Source organism: Lepidochelys kempii, chromosome 1 (assembly GCF_965140265.1).
Source record: "Lepidochelys kempii isolate rLepKem1 chromosome 1, rLepKem1.hap2, whole genome shotgun sequence".
NCBI classification, from domain to species: domain Eukaryota; kingdom Metazoa; phylum Chordata; order Testudines; family Cheloniidae; genus Lepidochelys; species Lepidochelys kempii.
The window spans coordinates 87,246,342-87,265,838 of NC_133256.1; the positions used below are offsets into that span (position 1 = coordinate 87,246,342).

At 40.2% G+C, this 19,497-nt stretch overlaps 1 protein-coding gene across 6 annotated transcripts in view; it reads right to left on the minus strand.

Moving 5' to 3' along the window:
* The window catches only part of SLITRK6 (SLIT and NTRK like family member 6), a 117,408-nt gene that overhangs the window by 34,011 nt on the left and 63,900 nt on the right, over positions 1 to 19,497 (minus strand). For 5 of the 6 annotated variants that reach the window (XM_073347610.1, XM_073347593.1, XM_073347583.1 and 2 more), the window contains one exon: positions 1,134 to 1,189. The gene's annotated coding sequence lies outside the window, so the exon portion shown is untranslated. Of the gene's footprint in view, positions 1 to 1,133; positions 1,190 to 16,798; positions 16,816 to 19,497 lie in introns of those variants that run through there. The other variant, XM_073347601.1, reaches the window with a different exon arrangement.

Here is a 19,497-nt window from a genome sequence, read left to right on the forward strand (position 1 = left end):
ACCAACAATTGGTAAAAGAAGTTCATATTGAGCTATACATTTCAATTTAGAGTGCCATGGTTGCTTATTTTGGGCCTAAATAAGGAAATAAAACATCCAGCTGTAAGGCTTTGATTTTTTTTTTCCTGCAGACTTTGTTAGTGCAAATGCTGCATGATTTTTTGCTGAAAGTGGCCTTATGTTTTTAGCTGATTTCTTTAAAAAATCTCGTACAAATCTATTGTTTTGTTAGTTTGTGACAAATGAGTTGGAAAAAATGCTGAGATTTTTGGGGTGGGGGGTCAAAAGCATGAAATTATTCTCCACACTTTAATGTAGATCTATAGTATGTTGTCTATTTTTGCTTTAAATAATTGTTATAAAACATATTTGTTTTGGTAAAGACAATTAATAGTTCACCTTTAAAAAATGCAATGTATTAGCTCCTGCTGCAAAAAAGAAACCATTATGATCTCTCTCTCTCTCACCCGCTCTCTCTTTATCTATATCTATATAAATGGGAGATAGATAGATATAGATATATATAGAGAGAGAATATATAAAACATTCCTAATTTATATTTAGGAATGGTATTTAGTTCTCCTTTCTGCAATAGATCTAAGTGATCATAAGTTTACAGTGATTTCGTATTGTGTTTATTATTATATAGCAGCACATTGACCTTCTGTATAATACAGACCATAGACCTTTCTAAAATAATTCCTAGAACATATGTTTTGGGGTGAGGAAAACATGCAATCTTGATTTTAAAATTATCAGTGATGGAGAGTCCACCACAACCCATGATAAATTGTTCCAATGGTTAATTACTCTCACTGTTGAGAATTTACATCTAATTTCCAGCCTGAATTTGTCTAGCTTCTACTGCTTGGTAAACTGCTGCAAGCAAAGAGTCGTCATTTTAATACAGCTTAATGTAAATGTGTACATCTAGGAACAAATAATGTAGGCCATAATTACAAATTGGGGGATTCTGTCTTGGGAAGCAGTGAATCTGAAAACGGATTTGGGGGTCATGCCGGATAATCATCTGAACATGAACTCCCGGTGTGAGGCTGTGGCCAAAAAAGCTAATGTGATCCAGGGATTCATAAACAGGCAAATTTCTAGTAGAAATAGAGAGGTTATTTTACCTGTGTATTTGGCACTGGTGTTACTGCTGCTGGAACGTTGTGTCTAGTGCTGGTGCCTACAATTCAAGAAGGATGTTGAAAAATTGGAGAGGGTTCAGAGAAGAGCCACAAGAATGATTAAAACATTAGAAAACATACCTAAAAGTGATAGAAGCAAGGAGCTCAATCTATTTATCTTAACAAAGAGAATGTTAAGTGGTGCCTTGATTTCAGTCTATAAGTACCTGTGTGAGGAACAAATTTAATAATGGTCTTTTCAATCTAGCAGAGAAAGGTATTACTAGCAGAGAAAGGAAGAATCTAGCAGAGAACGGAAGTCAGACTAGATGATCATAATGGTCCCTCCTGGCTTCAGAATCTATGAATGTTGATTAGACAAAATAATCTTATTTCCAGCAGGGTTTCTAGATATCTGTTAAGTACATTGGGCTAAACTTTCCCCTTTGCTTCTGTGAGTATAGGGAAGATAATCCAGTTTATTTATTTCAATGGGAATTAAAGGAGGGATGAACAACTCATTTCCTTTTCCCCACACTAAGTAGAAGCCTCATTGTGTGTGCTTTATGGGAACCAGGTTCTATAGCTACGTAGGAGATGGAGCTAAGGGTTATAGGGAGCAGGGTCAGAGATAAGAGGGAGTTAAAGGACAATGTTTGATGTTTGGAGTACCATATTCCCTCTTCCTAACCCTGTGGGAATATCCCCGTAAGAGCTCACTGAATAGCTAAACATTATTAACTGCTGCACATACCCAAACTCCAATACCTCCAATTCCTCTCTTCAACCTAAGGAGGCAAAATCCCTTCGGGCAGGGTTTGGACTTCCAGGGAGGTGTTCATTTATGGAACAAAGTAAGGGAAATGAGGAGGATGAAAAGTCAAGCCCAAGGAAGACAGAAGTTGGATTTATGTTTAAATGTTCAGTTTGGGAATTTGTTAGGGGATGCTGGGAGGGTTGGGGTTGTTAGGGGCTAGGAGAGCCCTGAATGTAGGATTAATCTAGAGACATTGTGGGGGAGAAGGTCTGAGAGAAGCTATGGTAGAAAGCAGCAAGGAATTGAACTGAGCAGACATTGGCTGCAAGTTCTAGGAACCCCGATCTGGAACCCAGTGTAGTGGGAGGGCCTGGGTTTTCCTACCAGCCACAGGTATAGTGGCATGAGGTAGATCATTGATCCAGGGAGGGGAAAAAAATAAAAAAGGAAGAGGATGGCACCAAAATACACTGACACCTTCTTTGCTGAAGGATGGTCTTCCCTCCTAAACTGGAATATAGAGGTACAGAAGACTAAGTCACTGGAGTTGCTGCTCTAGGTCCAGGAGGCAGACAAACAGACAAAGCAGATACAGGCAGTCCTGCTACAGATCTAGAAGAACCAGCAGAGGCAGTGGGAGGCACAGATGCATATGCAGGAGCAACTGGGAAGGCTGGGAGAACAGAAACAGTATTTTCTTTGGATCCTGAAAAAAGAAATCATCAGAGGTCACGGGGACGAGGTAAGAAAAAGGTATTCAGGAGCCATGAGGCCAGAGGTGCAGTCAATGGTATGCTATGTCTGTGGGCAAGAGGTGCACTTAAGGAGGGTATGCCTTTATATGAGCCAAACAAGTTAGCCCAGGAGAGCAGAGCAAAAGAAAAACTGCAGAGGCATGGCCTACTGCCAAGACTGGGTCAAAAGGTGATTTATTTTTGGCTCAGAGAAGCTGGCCATATAAAAAGGCACGGCCCTCTTAGGAGACTTCAGGTCTGCAAAAAGAGGTATCTTCCTAAAGATGCAGAAAGAAAAGAGTGAGTGCTCTGTGGCATGAATACCTATGAAGCAGACAAAGTGGAGGTGGTGGAGATGAAAGAAGGCCTTCCAACCACCCAGATGCTTAGCTGCTTGGCAGAGGGCTGAAAGGAACTAGAGGGAAGGATGAGTCTCACTAAGACAAACAGATTGGTGGAGGGATGAATACTGAGGCTAAACAGGCAATGGTGGGTACTCATCCCTGATGTAAAGTGTGATGAGAAAGGAAGTGGGAGAAGCTAGTAGCTTTGGAACAGGCCTTGCAAGCAGCTTTCCGGACTAACAGTTACTGTGGGAGAAATACTGGGACACCTCAGATGTGAAGGGCCAACTGCTCATTATTGTGAGTGAGCATCAGAAGGAGTGTGACATCCTGTGGCCCCGCTCTAGGAACTCCAAGTCAGTTAGCATCTGTACTCACATGGTCTACAGTCATGAGGGGGAGGGTATGTAATTGGGTATGTACCCCATACAGGTCCTGAATGAGTCAATATGGGCCTGAGAAGCCTGGACAGTGGATCAGGCTTAACTGAAAATGCAGCCCAGATGTGAAGGGGCTGAGTGAGGACTATAAACAGAGGAAGTGAGAGCAGAATGGTGCTGCAGGTAGAAAGTTAGGAGCTCTTGGACTGAAGAGAGAGGAGTAATCCCTGGAATCCTAGCCTGAGTAGAGCTGTCTGACCAGCAGACAGGGAAGGCATAGAGTAGCCTTTGTGGTGGAACAGTCTCTGGTGGTACATCCTGAAAGAAAAGCAGCATTTGGACTTCCAGGAAGAGAAGTTTGGGAGGTGTTTAGTTAAGAAACAAAGTGAAAGAAACTAGAGGGGTATAAGCCCTGAGTATGACAGAAGTTGAGTTTATATTTATATGTTTAATTTGGGAGTTTGTTAGGGAATCCCAAGGAAGAGCCCTGAGTGTCCCAGCCCTGAGAGAATGGTTAACCTAGAGAATGGAAGCAACCTTTTTGTTGGCAATAATTTATTTTCACAATTAAATACCTACTATTAAGGGGTAGATTGTCTTGCATAACATGCCTCTGGAACAGGAATAAGAAGCAGTAAGAGGTTGTGGGGAAGAAGGCCTGAGAAAGGCTATACTAGGAAGGAGTCCGGGAGGCAGCAGCAAGGAGTTGAACTGAGCAGACATGGCTCCTGGCTACAGTGTAGTGGAATGCAGTGTAGTGGAAGTGCTCAGATTCCCCTACCACCCATAGATATAGTGGTGTAGGGTGGGAGAAGGTGACAAGGATAATGGAGAGTCTTGAGAAGAGGGAGAGATCATTAAGGGACCAAGAGTCAAAGCCAAAGACCTGATACAAGGTCTTGGACTATGGCTTGTTGGATTCTGTTCCCTTGGAAGAGGTGGACTTAAATCATGGCCTGGCCGGAAGGCCGAGTCACATAAAGAGGTAAACCACCAGAGGACCGGGGTACTAGATGAGGAGGGACCTCCTTCTCCACACCCAGATACAATGAGGCATTTTAGTGGTGAGTTGACCATTTCACAGTTTGCTGGCCCTTATATGGGTGTCTCATATATATATATATATATATATATAGTACAATCTGGAATGCTGAAATTTTCTTTGATTATTTAAAAAAGTCATTATCAAGACTTATTCAACATCTTCCACAAAATTCATATATGTGGTTTCTGTGTGTTTGTAACATATAATAAACAATCCATATATCAGTCAATGAGTAAAACTTCATTTGTGCAAATTAAGAATTCCGTATTTTGTATCTAATTGCTATAAGCACCCATGCTTAAAAAAGAAGAAACCTCTTAACTGGAAATAATTTACTATCAAAATTAAATACCTACTGTTAAGGGCTAGATTGTCTTGCACAATGTGCCTCTGGTCCAGGAATAAGCAGAAGTAAGAACATACCTTATAGTCCTACATGGGATGGAATAATTGGACCATGGGTCCAGGCACATCAAAGTGAGTGCTACTCACTCTCCCTGTGGAGTGAATGGATAGGGAGAGACAGGGAATGGGTTGAGACTTGGCTCCAGGCCCACTCCTTGTTACCAGCTAAGCTAACATTAGGGTGTTGTATAGGCCAGAAGCAAATTACCACCCCATAGAGTGCACAAAAAGCTGGGGAAGGAATTGTGATTCAGAGGATTGTCTCTGAGTCATAGTACCACCCAAGCTTCTCCTGGGATAGTGCACTTTATACACCACTGCTTTCTCAGGCCTGTAACTACAGTTACAGTTTAGCCCTAATTACTAACTTAGTCAAGAAAATTTGACAAATCTGAAACATAGGAAAGCACCTTCTTTCAAAATATATTTTTGAGCGTTACTTTACTCTGCATAGTAAATATAACTATTTTTTTTTAATTATTTGAAAGAGACAGGGATTACCTCAATACAGTGAGAAATTCAATAAGAAAAAGTTCCCCATCTGACGTACATCTGATATCATGATTTCAAGATCCTTGGGTGGTTGAATGTCCCACCCCACCATCAACAATAATGTTCATTCAATAATGATTATAAAGAGGAATTAGTCTATCCATTTAGTGGACCACACCATAAATCCATTGCATTTAACTGAACAAATCAGCTGCTCCAGTTCAGAAGCACACAGCTGAATTAGCATGAAGTTTGAATTACCTCAACCCAATAGAAGATGATCTCTTAAATCATGGTTAATGACCCTTGGTGACAATGCAAGAAAGAATAGTTTATCTCTCACAGCATTACTTACTTGGTCTGTGGTTAATACAAAGATACAATATGTGCTAATCATTCTTTAACCCTAACAAATATCAACCACTCCATTATTTTGACCAAATAAAACCACAGAAACTTTCTTTATTTGCTAACACAAATGATTCAGTGGAAAGATAGATTTAAAAATAGACAGGAATCGATATGATCAAGAGAATTTGTTTACAGTAGCTGTTCTCATCTCACACTGAAAGCATATAACTTGGATGGGGTAACCTTTCTTGGAGAAATCCAGAAGGGTTACACCAACTATTAGGGAATAAGGTGCCATGAACCAACTGTATCTAGGAGAAGGGAAACTCTTATTTCAAACTGGGGCACACAGGGTTTGCTTTGCCTCTATAGGCATCTGTCTGTCTAGGAGAAGGAAAACTCTGATTTCAAATACAAGCAGTCCAAGCTTGTTAGCCATGGAAGGCCAGGACACTAGAGTGGAACTGCAGATACTTGTTCCTAGCAGGCCAACAGGCTATGACATGGTATTCCCATGAGCTGAATAGGGTCGATTGGCCTAACAAGTTATTATATCTTAAACTTATTTGCTATAGAAACAGTACAGTAAGCTACACTTTTTGACCCAGGCCTATCAAGGCTAGCAAATAGAAATTGTCATGGATTTTGGATAATGGCTAAACACACATTGTGAGCTGGAATGTTAGAACTCTATTAGCTCCAGGCCAGACTGAGCTTGTAACAGAGACGTTAAGGAAGTTACAAATTTCCCTTGCTGCCATAAACGAGACACATCGTCTAGGTACAGGAAAGTCACAGTTGGAAATTATATTTTCTTTTATTCTGGACATTCAGGTGAAGAAAAGAAGCATAGGGATAGGGTTACTATAGCAGTCGACAACTGAACAATTATGTCAATAAACAGCTGGAAACCTGTGTCTGAGCAGACTGCCTACAGTAACTACATAACTGCCTACATAACTGTGATCTGCTGTTATGCACCCACAAAAGCAACAAAAAAGAAGGATGGATTTTATCAACAGTAGGATAACGTGGATGAGATTCTTGATCATGATATGATTTTGATCGTGCAAGATATGAATGCAGAGGTTGGTAGAGAATATGGTATGAAAATTAATAGTGTTGGACCACACAACTTTGTGATGGCAGACAATAATGCAGAAAGTTTAAGAATTTGCTGTGAAAGGTGCAATCTGATTGTCTGTATTTGGTTCCTCACAAAGACCTGCACAATGTTATATGGAACTCACCAGATGGTCAAACCAGAAAAACAGATTGACCACTTTATTATAAATTTAAGGCATAGAAGGTCACTGTTAATGTTAGAGTCTACAGTAGTGGAAATTGTGGCAGAATTAATAATGGGAAAGATTAAGCTGAAGTCAAAGAAAAGGATGGGTGCAGCTAGAGCCTGATTTAATCTTGATAAGTTAAAGAAGAGCTCTGTGATGGAGGTGATGCGTGGAGGGCATTTCAGGCCATTAATTTACAATGATGAAGAAATCTCTCTACAGACCATATGGGAGATATTAAAGAAAGCAATATAAAATACAGTGGAGGAAGTTATTGGAAGGTGTAAGAAAACAAGGAAAAATTGGACAAGCAACAAACAAGATCATTAGCGGAAAATAGTAAACAAGCCAAGACTGCTGGGAAAACGGAAGTGTTGTGAAAAGTGTAAAGTGTAAAAGCATTGTGAAAAGTGTTGTAGAAATCACAAAAATTGGACAAGCAAAAGTTCTGGAAAGAAGCAGCTCAACAGCTTGAGGAGGCATCAAGAAAACAATATATGGAAACAATACATAAAAAAAGATTAAGTTGTATGGAAACACAACCAGGCCAACAATGCACGTGTTAAGAAAGGCTTCTGCTGAACTGAAAACAAATGCCAAAGAAATGCTGCAAGAGTTGAAAGAGCATTTTGACAAAGTGCTAACCCCTATAGTTCAACCAGATGCAAGCATTCTAGATGTACTAGGTGATCAGGGCAGCTTGCAAGGCAGAATGGATATCAGCATTGAACCACCACCAGAAGAAGAAATTGAGCAATGAAGTAGTTAAAAAATTGAAAAGTTGCAGGAATAGGTATAGATATAATTAGTGAGCTGCTAAAAGCTGGTAGGACAAGTGCTATCAAAACATTAGGAAAAATATATAAGAAGGTATAGGAGCAAGAGGATGTATCAGATGACCGGCTAAAGGAAATAGTTTTACCAGTTTTCAGGAAAGGAGATCCTGCCAGTCTGAATAATTATAGAAAAGTGACGCTGGCAAACCATCTGCCAGCTCTTGCCAAGGCTTTAATCTTCTGACAAATTCATTGCTGGAAACCAGTCTATTTCACTTGTGCTTTAGTATGGTTAAAATGGGTATTGAACTTATAAAAATGTGTTTAGTGTTTGGACTTTATGAAAGGTTTTTAAGTTGATGCATGTATTAAACTCACGTATAATATCTTTATCACATGCTATATGATAATATTTAATTTTTTGCTCTATAACTGTAAAAATGTTTACTTGGGAACTGTGAACCTATAAGGAGGAAAGTCTCCTGCCCATCAAGAAGGGCTAGCAAAACTAAATGGGCCATTACGGGTCATTGAAATACAAAGGCTTTGTTAATTGCCCCTTCATACACATGAAAAGGCTACTTGCCAAAGGGCTTATTTTGTCAGCTTGAATCTGGAAGGAAATAAAGATAATTAACTAGACATTTTTTCATCTCTTTTGCTGTTTGGACTCTCACAGGCCAGAGCTACAACACAGAAGGAAAGATCGCCTATATCAAACTAGATTAGTCCTGTCATAAATATAGAGGAAAGAGTAGCATAAAATCCCTCCTTGACAGTTGAAATAAATTGCCTTACCTGTAAGGGGTTAAAAAGTTCAAATAACCTAGTTGGCACCTGACCAGAAGGACCAATGAGGAAAGAAGATACTTTCAAATCTGCGGGGGAAGGTTTTGTTTGTTGTTCTCTTTGTTTGTTCCCTCTCCGGTTGGAGAGAGAAGCCAAACAGGTATAACATCTCCTGAAAATATACCTGGAATAATCCATCTAAAATCACAAAAAAATATAAGTAGGGCAAGGAAATGTTTTAGGTTATCTTTTGTTTTAGCTTGTGAATTTGTCCTATGCTACAGAGGTAGTTTTATTCCTGTTTTTGGAACTGTGAAGATGAGCCTAGAGGGGGATCCTCTGTCTTTTAAATCTTTTTATTATTCTTTAAAGATACCTTCCATTCTGATTTTGCAGGTGTGATTCTTTTACTTTTTATTTATAATAATGTTCTTCTTTTAAGAACTTGATTAATTTTCAGTGTCCTTTAGACAAAGGGTCTGGTCTGTGCTCACATTGCTAAGACAATTGGTTGCTATATTATTCTCAAGCCTTCCCAGGAAAGGGGGCGAAGCGGCTTAGGGGGATATTTTGGGTCGATAGGGATTCCAAGTGACCCTTCCCTGAATGTTTGTGTAAATCACTTGGTTGTGGCAGCAATACTGTCCAGGAAAAGGAATGGGATTTGTGCCTTGGGGAAGTTTTAACCTGGGGGGAAGGGATAGCTCAGTGGTTTGAGCACTGGCCTGCTAACTCCAGGCTTGTGAGTTCTATCCTTAAGGGGGCCATTTAGGGATCTGGGGTAAAAATTGGGGATTGGTCCTGCTTTGAGTTGAGGGTTGGACTAGATGACCTCCTGAGGTCCCTTCCAACCCTGATATTTTATGATTCTATGAAACTAAGATGGTAGAATATAAACTTAGGAGGTCTTTCATGCAGGTACCCACAACTGTACCCCAGAGTTTGGGAGGGGTGGAACCCTGACAAGCCCTAAAAGACATTCAGAACTGACAGATTACCACAAGTTTGTCCTTTTTTGGAACCATAAATTATAACTCATTTGTGTATACAATTTGCATGCTTTTACCTCTAAATAACTCTTTCATTTCTTTTTCTTAGTTAATATATCCTTAGTTATTTTGCTATAGGATTGGATGCAAGTGTCTGGTGTGAGATCTATGGTACCAATTAGGGTACATGACTGGCCCCTTTGGAGCAGGAGCAACCTAAATTTTAGTGTAATTTGTTATGTAAGTAACCAACTATCATTAAGTGCAGCTTGCCTGGGTGGAAAGTTAGACCAGAATGACCAAGGGGCCTCTCTGTGAATCCATGGTAAGACTATTTTAGTTCTTCAGGAGTTCACACCTGTTATTGGGTTGATGAAATCTAATTATAGACCATATAACCAGTTTGGGTCTCTTACTGCTTCTTGACAGTCCACCCTGAAGATGGCTCTCACAGTCATGAACCATTCCAGTCACCATGGCAAGAGGCATAAGCTGATCAGGAAAATTCATGATGAAACTAAGAGTATGTCTACATTGCAATAAAAAAAAATCCCTACAGTACTGAGTCTCAGAGACTGGGTCAGTTCACTTGGGCTTGTGGGGCTCGGGCTGTAGGGCTCAAAACCCAAGCCATGTGAACCCCAATTTGATGACCCAGACCACCAGTGGCCATACTGCAGGTCTTTTATTGCAATGTAGCTATAACCTAATTCTCAACAGATTAAGACCAGTTTTAGAGGAAGTAGTAGGTAAGTGTGGCACTCTGTACCTCAAAGCAGTACTCCGGATCTTCATATTCACCACTGTCATATAATTATGATATGTTTTGTACAAAGTGTGCATTGTGAGGCATCTTTTTAGAAGTCTTGATCTGTTGAACATTAATATCCTGTTGGATTGTAATGTTATCATTGTATGTGAAGTTATAATGTTTTGCTATGTGTGTGTTACTGAAATATGAGGTTTGGAACCCCCACAACCAGCCTTTCAGGTACAACAATGGCATAGCCAGATCTACCGATTGCTCATTAAAGAGAATCCACTTTCCCATCAGCCATGCCAGAAGACTTCTCAGAGAGAGCCATAAATAATGGAAAATGCTTGACCAATGGGGGTGGACCTCCATGTCAGAAGCATACATCTTTCCAGCAAGCTGGAAGAAACTACAAAAGAGGAGACGGGGCCTCACTCCCCCCACAACACAACACCTGGAAGAAACATCTGGAGGACAAAGAACTATGAACTGGGGAGGGTGGTCCAAGGCTGGAAGGCAGCTCCAGCCTGTGTATTAAGGAACTATAACATCTGTCAGAGTACTTGTGGCACATTAGAGACTAACAAATTTATTTGAGCATAAGCTTTCGTGAGCTACAGCTCACTTCATCAGATGCTGTCATAAATATAAAAGGAAGGGTAACCATCTTTCTGTATACAGTGCTATAAAATCCCTCCTGGCCAGAGGTAAAACCCTTTCACCTGTAAAGGGTAAAGAAGCTAAGATAACCTCACTGGCACCTGCCCAAAATTACCAATGAGAAGACAAGGTACTTTCAAATCTGGAGGAGTGGGAAACAAAGGGTTTGTCTGTCTGTGTGATGCTTTTGCTAAGAATAGATCAGGAATGCAGCCTCACAATCCCTATTAGTTCATAAGCAATCCAGCTAGAAATGCATTAGATTTCCTTTTGTTTAATGTCTGGTAAAATAAGCTGTGCTGAATGGAATGTTTTTGAGTCTTTTTGTAACTTAAGGTTTTGCTTAGAGGGATTCTCTATGTTTTCAATCTGATTTCCCTGTAAGGTATTTACCATCCTGATTTTACAGAGGTGAGTCTTTTACCTTTTCTTTAATTAAAATTCTTCTTTTAAGAACCTGATTGATTTTTCATTGTTCTTAAGATCCAAGGGTTTGGGTCTGTGTTCACCTGTACAAATTGGTGAGGATTTTTATCAAGCCTTCCCCAAGAAAGGGGGTGTAGGGCTTGGGGGCATATTTTGGGGGAAGACATCTCCAAGTGGGCTCTTTCCCTGTTCTTTGTTAACACGCTTGGTGGTGGCAGCATAGGGTTCAAGGACAAGGCCAAAGTTTGTACCTTGGGGAAGTTTTTAACCTAAGCTGGTAAGAATAGGCTTAGCGGGTCTTTCATGCAGGTCCCCACATCTGTACCCTAGAGTTCAGAGTGGGGAAGAAACCTTGACAGATGCATGCAGTGGAAAATACAGTGGGGAGATTTTATATACACAGAGAACATGAAACAATGGGTGTTACCATACACAATGTAACAAGAGTGATCAGGTAAGGTGAGCTATTACCAGCAGGAGAGAAAAAAAAACCTTTTGCAGTGATCATCAAGGTGGGCCATTTCCAGCAGTTGACAAGAACATGTGAGGAACAGTCGTGGGGTGGGTTTCAACTTCATGAAAAAACTCGTACAGATACAGACGACATCATTTCCTTTCCAAATGCAAACAGATGGACATCATACCAAAATGACTGAAGGTAAAAAATCCATTACGATCTACATACCACACAGAATACGCTGACAGATTGTGCCACACGCTCTCAAAGAAACTGTAGAATCACCTGATCAACATGGTATACAGCAAACAGGGAAAGATTAAGAATGAACTCTCAAAACTGGATACTCTCATAAAAAAAACAACCTTCCACACAAAATTCCTTGTGGCTGGACTTTACAAAAATTAGACAAGCCATTTACAACACACACTTTGCTTCTCTACAAAAGAAAGGACACTAAACTATCTAAGCTACTACATGCCACAAAGGGCCACAACAGTGGTTCCCTTAACGCACCCAGCAATATTGTTAATCTATCCAGCTATACTCCTAGCTCAGCAGAAGAATCTGTCCTATCTCGGGGCCTCTTCTTCTGCCCCTCCACCCCCACGAACATGATACAGTTCTGTGGTGACCTAGAATCCTATTTTTGATGTCTCCGACTCAAGCAATATTTCTAACAAACCTCTGAACAACATACTAACCCACAGAGACCTTCATACCAACTCTACAAAAGGAAGGATTCTGGATAGACTCCTCCTGAAGGTCGAAACAACAGACTGGACTTTGACATAGAGTGCTTCTGCCGACGTGCACGGGCTGAAATTGTGGAAAAGCAACATCACTTGCCCCATAACCTCAGCCATGCAGAACACAATGCCATCCACAACCTCAGAAACGACTCTGACATCATAATCAAAAAGGCTGACAAAGGAGGTGCTGTCGTCATCATGAATAGGTTGGACTATGAACAAGAGGCTGCTCGGCAGCTCTCCAACACCACTTTGTACAAGCCATTACCCTCTGATCCCACTGAGGGTTATCAAAAGAAACTACACCATACGCTCAAGCACAAGAAACAAATCCGCTCAGACACACCCCTGGAACTCCAACCAGGAGTATTCTATCTGCTACCCAAGATCCATAAACCTGGAAATCCTGGACTCCCCATCATCTCAGGCATTGGTACCCTGACAGCAGGATTGTCTGGCTATGTAGACTCCCTCCTCAGGCCCTACACTACCAGCACTCCCAGCTATATTCGAGACACCACTGACTTCCTGAGGAAACTACAATCCATCGGTGGTCTTTCTGAAAACACCATCCTAGCCACTATGGATGTAGAAGCCCTCTATACCAACATTCCACACAAAGATGGACTACAAGCCATCAGGAACAGTATCCTCGATAATGTCACGGCAAACCTGGTGGCTGAACTTTGACTTTGTCCTCACCCATAACTATTTCACATTTGGGACAATGTATACCCTCAAATCAGCGGCACTGCTATGCGTACCCACATGGCCCCACAGTATGCCAACATTTTTATGGCTGATTTAAAACAAAGCTTCCTCAACTCTCATCCCCTAATGCCCCTACTCTACTTGCACTACATTGATGACATCTTCGTCATCTGGACCCATGGAAAAGAAGCCCTTGAGGAATTCCACCAGGATTTCAACAATTTCCATCCCACCATCAACCTCAGCCTGGACCAGTCCACACAAGAGATCCACTTCCTGGACTCTATGGTGCTAATAAGCGATGGTCACATAAACACCACCCTATACCGGAAACCTACTGACCGCTATACTTACCTATGTTCCTCCAGCTTTCATCCAGACCACACCACACTATCCATTGTCTACAGCCAAGCTCTACGATACAACTGCATTTTCTCCAACCCCTCAGACAGAGACAAACACCTACAAGATCTCTATCAAGCATTCTTACAACTACAATACCCACCTGCGGAAGGGAAGAAACAGATTGACAGAGCCAGAAGAGTACCCAGAAGTTACCTACTACAGGACAGGCCCAACAAAGAAAATAATGTCACTAGCCATCACCTTCAGCCCCCAACTAAAACCTCTCCAACGCATCATCAAGGATCTACAACCTATCCTGAGGGATGACCCATCATTCTCACATATCTTGGGAGACAGGCCATTCCCTGCTTACAGACAGCCCCCGAACCTGAAACAAATACTCACCAGCAACCACACACCACACAACAAAAACACTAACCCAGGAACCTATCCTTGCAACAAAGCCCATTGGCAACATGGTGTCCACATATCTATTCAGGGGACACCACCATAGGGCCTTATCACATCAGCTACACTATCAGAGGCTCGTTCTCCTGCACATCTACCAATGGGATATATGCCATCATGTGCCAGCAATGCCCCTCTGCCATGTACATTGGTCAAACTGGACAGTCTCTATGTAAAAGAATAAATGGACACAAATCAGACGTCAAGAATTATAACATTCAAAAACCAGTCAGAGAACACTTCAGTCTTTCTGGTCACTTGATTACAGATTTAACAGTCACAATATTACAACAAAAAAACTTCAAAAACAGACTCCAATGAGAGACTGCTGAATTGGAATTAGTTTTCAATTAACTAATTCCAATTGACACCATTAACTTGGGCTTGAATAAAGACTGGGAGTGATGTGTCATTACACAAAGTAAAACTATTTCCCCATGTTTATTTCCATCCCCCCACACTGTTCCTCAGACATTCTTGTCAACAGCTGGAAATGGCCCATCTTGATTATCACTACAAAAGGTTGTTTTTTTCTCTCCTGCTGGTAATAGCTCACCTTACCTGATCACTCTTGTTACATTGTGTATGGTAACACCCATTGTTTCATTTTCTCTGTGTATATAAAATCTTCCCACTGTATTGTCTGCTGCATGCATCTGATGAAGTGAGCTGTTGCTCACGAAAGCTTATGCTCACATAAATTTGTTAGTCTCTAAGGTGCCACAAGTACTCCTTTTCTTTTTGTGGATACAGACTAACATGCTGCTACTCTGAAATCTGTCAGGGTCAGACACTACTTGATTCAAATTCTGTTTAGTTTATAGGACTCAGACTATGCATTTATTTTTGTTTCTTAGGTAACCAACTTTGATCTCTATTGTTACTTATAATCACTTAAAATCTATCTTTCTGTAGTTAATAAATCTGTTTTATATTTTACCTAAAACAGTTTGTTTTGGTTGAAGTGCTTGGTAAATCTCAACTCAGTTTACAAAGACTAGTGTGTGTCCTCTCTACATTGAGAGTGGGGTGAACTGGGTAATAAATGTACATTGGTCAGGCTTTTGACCAGAGCAAAACAGTACAGTTCTGGGGTGTCTGGCTGGGGTAATTTGGGGGAACGGACTGGAGCCTCTCTATTCATGAGTGGCTGGGAGAAGCTTTAATGTAACTCACTTGTGTGTGTCCCAGCTTGTGAATGTCTGTGTAAGTGCTGTACTGCTAGAGGTTTGTGGCTTAGCAACAGCATCACAGTGTGAGAGGCAACCCAGGTTGGTGGGTAAGGGTTGCTCAGCAGTCCCACAGTCCAGGTTGCACCCCAGGGACCCCATCACAGCAAGGAACTGTGAGGCTAAAGACCAGGCCAAATATACACTCTGACAGTTGATGGGGAAAAAAGTGAGAATGGATACTAAGTTTCTGTTTCAGTTTTCTTCATTAAGGTATTCGTTTGTTTGGAGAGGAAAGTATTATGGAAAGGAATAAAATCATATGCTGTTTCAGATAAGATAACTGCAATTATGAAAGTTATGTATGAAGACTCCTGTAGTGCTGTAACAATTGGAGAAAAATTAAGCAAGTGGTTCAAATCAAAGTTTGGTGTAAGATAAAGAGGCATGGAATCACTTTTGATTTTCATCAAGTTCTTAAATTGGGCATTAAAAATGGTAGACAAGTTGGAGGACACAACACTGGATGATCTGGAATTAAGCTCTTTAGCTTATGCAGATGATAACATGCAACTTGACAGAGACATTTGAATTAATTATGATACTCTTCTCTATCTTGGAATATTGGTGTAGTCGACTTTGCCTTACAATAAGTGCCAAGAAGATGTAATAGCATGTCTTGGAAAAGGGACAGTAGATGCTGTTGGAATGCTGCAGTGAAGTCATAGAACAACGTATACCTAGGAAACCTGATCAGTACCAGTGATTCCATCAAGTATGGACGCTTTAGCTGCAAGTGCTGCACAGAAGTTGATGAAATTATGGATGGATAACATTATGGTTAATACCAATTTATCAAACCAGTGTACTAACAATAATATACTATGGTCTAAAAGCAGCTGCATTAAATGAAACAGATATCACAAAGCTTTAGGAAGTAGGTATAAGAATTCTTCAGAAGATGACAGGCATAAAGTGGAATGATTTTAAGGCAGATGAAGAAGTTAGGAGAGTATGATATGGTATTAGGCTATGGGATTAACTGTAATAAAATATTATGATTGTGGGAACACTGTGAGAAGACAAGCAGATGCTAGAATGACAAAGAAAATAATAGCAAAGACAAGAGGGTGGGACACTATATGCAGGGAGAAGATCAGGCTGGGTTTAATAGAAGAACAAGACACGGGTAATGGACGGCAACACTATGGATGCTTTGGCATTAGAAGTAATAATTCTCAAACTGTGGTGCATGGATCACCGTAGTCCTTTGAACCCTTTCTTATGGCCCGCAGAATGAAATGTTTTCTGAGGTGTTGGCTGAGACATTGTAAGTGAGATATCTTCTCTCAGAAGTTTTCTTCAGATATGGAGTATTCATTTTGCTGATTATGTCTTAACCTGAATGTGTGCAATACCATACAACATAATGTTGAATCTTTTCAGAGATGTATACAGTGCAAACAGACATTTGTAAAATTTTGGCAGGAGTGGAAAATATTATTTAATCATCCTGACATCTTCGGGAATATCACATCAGTATAGTATAAGCATCTAAGGTTTGATACTAACCAGTCATTGTGGTCTTAGATAGAGGACGGTAGCTCACTCAGTATCATCCATGAACTGTTGGTGTTGATATATTTAGAAAGCATTACATAGTTTGTCAACTCTGTGGGCCCCAGGAGCTCCATTTAATACATTTCTAATCTCTATATCCTGTCCAAGGAAAGTGAGTTATCCTCCAGCTCCACTGCTTCTTTCACCATCCCAGAATAACTGATGTAGTCTGGTTGTGACAGAAATATCAAATATAAAGGGGGGAAACAAGATCTTCTTTTACATGTCATCTGCTCCTACTCTACAAGTCAGACAGCTAGTGTTGGAATTATATTAATTCAGGCTCTCTAAAAGTGGCCAATTGAATTTCTGATATTTATTATCTTTTTTTAAAGCAGGAAATACTTTATTATGCTAGTTCAGTTATCGAAAACTCCCTCACAAAAAGGCTTTGGGGTGTGTGTATATATGTTTATATAATTTATATTTTTCCAATGATCAAAATACTTGTTACCCAATACCTACCATATTTCTCCTTTGGGGTTGCTAGAACTTCTGAATTAAATTAATTGAGCTTTAGCTACTATGCAGCCCAAACTTTCTCCCCTAAAATAATAAAGCAAAAGCCTATTGGTTGATAACGTTTAAAATACAAAAAGAAGTAAATGAGGAAGGCCAAGGGCCTGATCTTACTGGCAAAATGACCATTGATTTCAATGGAAATAGAATCACCTCTCTTGAGCATGGACATATACATTCTTTTTATTGTCATTTATCTTCCAGGGTTAAAACAAATATGTTTTTTCTAAAATATATAGCCCATTACACTAGAGCTGCTATTTAATTTTGCACATGGCCAGAATAACCTTGAACTTTGATTGTCTGATGGGCATCAAGTATTTATTTTTTTGTTCAGTTAATAACAAACATCATGTATTTTTTCCATCCCTGAGTAGGATGGGCCAGGCGACTACTGCTGTATTACAGTTTGAAAGATATATGTTAACCATTCCGTTTCACATGCTCTTTTCTCCCCCTTTGAAGTTAACAGCCTTATGCCATTTTTTCATTCTAACTGAATGTGACTTTTTTTTTATAGCTTGTGTTTATTGTCACTTTCTTTTTTAATTGTAGGATCAGCAACTGTTCAAATGGTTTTAGATGAATACACTTATATATTATTTAGACAGGTAGTAAATACATTATGGTAAATAAGCATGTATGGTTGAATTTTAGCATTACACAGCAGAGCAAAATAAAGCAATATGGCTTTTTCAAATCTAGACATATATGTAATGTATGTAGATGGCTATGTCTCTGACTCTGTTGGCTTTGTTTTTTTCTATATATTCATCTGTTTGTCATTCATTTGCAGAGTGACACTGATAAAGGTTTATGTGATTCTAAGGGCCAAACTGAGCTGACATTGAAGTCAATAGAAAGACTCCCATTGATTTCAGTGGAAATTGGATCTGTCCCTAAGTAGCGAATAGAATGTATATTCATCATGATTTAAAAAAAAAAAAAACAATAAGCATTTCATTAATTAACAAATTATGAACCCACTTCTTTGCTGATAAGAAAAAATTATTTTACTATCAGTCCAAAATTTTTTTAAATCATGTATATGTTTACTTGATTGGAAAATGTGCCTATAATTACACCTTTCCTTGTATAAAAAGCCCAATCTGCTGCACATGGATGACTTTTAAAATAATCATGTTATTGTTTAAGGCCCTAGTATTGTAAAGACTTATGCAGGTAATGAACTTTAGGCATCATGAGTAGAAGCACAGGAGCCAGCTAACAGCTGAAAACAGAGCAGTTTGAGTGGAGATCTGTTAGAAGAGAAAGGATGCAAGGGGGAGTGAGTGAGTTCTTGGGAGTGTGCTTGTTTGCTTGTTGGTTTGTTTTCAATTTGCAAAGCATGGTAGTGGGAAGTGTGTTGTGAGAGAAGCGGAGCCTTTGATCATAGCTGAACCTTAAGGGGCAGGGCTTCTCAGGCAGCAGGCCTATAAAGTGAGGCAGCCGGGTGATGAGCCAATGACCTTGGAATCAACAAAGAGAACTGAAAACTAGGGAGTTTGAGTGGGAGTTTGTAAGGGGAGTTTGCGGGAGAGTGTGGTTTTTGTTTTGTTTTTTTCTTGATAGGATGTTATGAGGAAAGGCTATGGCAGCTACAGAGGCAGCAGTGGTAGTGACCCAAAGACTGTAAGAGACAATGACAATGAATGGATGTGGAACCTGCAGGATGTAATTCTTCTGAAGGGAGATACTTGAAAGGTGCTTCATTTGTACGAAGTGCCACCTAATGGAAGGAGATTCAAGGTTTGAAGATGGAGCTACAAACTCTAGTTGAGTTTCGAAGGAAATTTGAACAGATGTTGGGGAAAGAAAAGTGACTGAAGGTAAACTCAAAACTTGCAGGTACATGCTGGACAAGAGAACTGTGAGGGTAGACTGGTGGATGAAGAAAGTTACCTGTGGAAGCATGTGACTAAGAGAACAGGGAAGAGGAAAAGACCAGCTAGTGAAGGAGAAACAGATCTGTGGAACAGGTATGCTGAGTGGGAAATAAAGGGGAGAGTCAGGCTGTAACAAGAAATGAGAAGGTAAGAAAAAAGAGAAGAGTGGCTAGTCCCACAAGAAGAGGGGAAGAGGCAACGGAGCTAGCCAGAGTTCAGAGCTCCAGGAGGATAGACGATAATTCA